Source organism: Antrostomus carolinensis, unplaced genomic scaffold (genome assembly GCF_000700745.2).
Source record: "Antrostomus carolinensis isolate BGI_N321 unplaced genomic scaffold, ASM70074v2 scaffold34079, whole genome shotgun sequence".
Taxonomy (NCBI): domain Eukaryota; kingdom Metazoa; phylum Chordata; class Aves; order Caprimulgiformes; family Caprimulgidae; genus Antrostomus; species Antrostomus carolinensis.
The window spans coordinates 32,088-32,307 of record NW_010339865.1 but is presented as its reverse complement, the minus strand read 5'-3'; the positions used below and the strand labels follow the sequence as shown (position 1 = coordinate 32,307).

The 220-nt window shown below is 66.4% G+C and overlaps 1 protein-coding gene across 1 annotated transcript in view; it reads right to left on the bottom strand.

Moving 5' to 3' along the window:
• PLXND1 (plexin D1) overlaps positions 1–220 on the bottom strand; it is a gene marked incomplete at its 5' end in the record, with an annotated part of 59,199 nt that overhangs the window by 42,726 nt on the left and 16,253 nt on the right. The window lies entirely within an intron of this gene.

Below are 220 nucleotides of genomic sequence, written 5' to 3'. Positions count from 1 at the left end.
CTGCCCCTGCCCCTCGCCCACCGCCCGGGCAGCGCCCCCACAGAGGCAGAGGTGTTTGGGCACATGTCTCTGATGCTCCCAGCTCTGGCAATGCTTGCGAGCTCCCACAGAGTGGAAAGGAGAAGGAATCCTGCCCAGTGCCCTGGGACAGTGTGCGGATGGTGGCGGGAGGAAGCCGGATGTTCAGAGCCTCTCCAGCCGCCCCAGGGAGCAGTGGTGC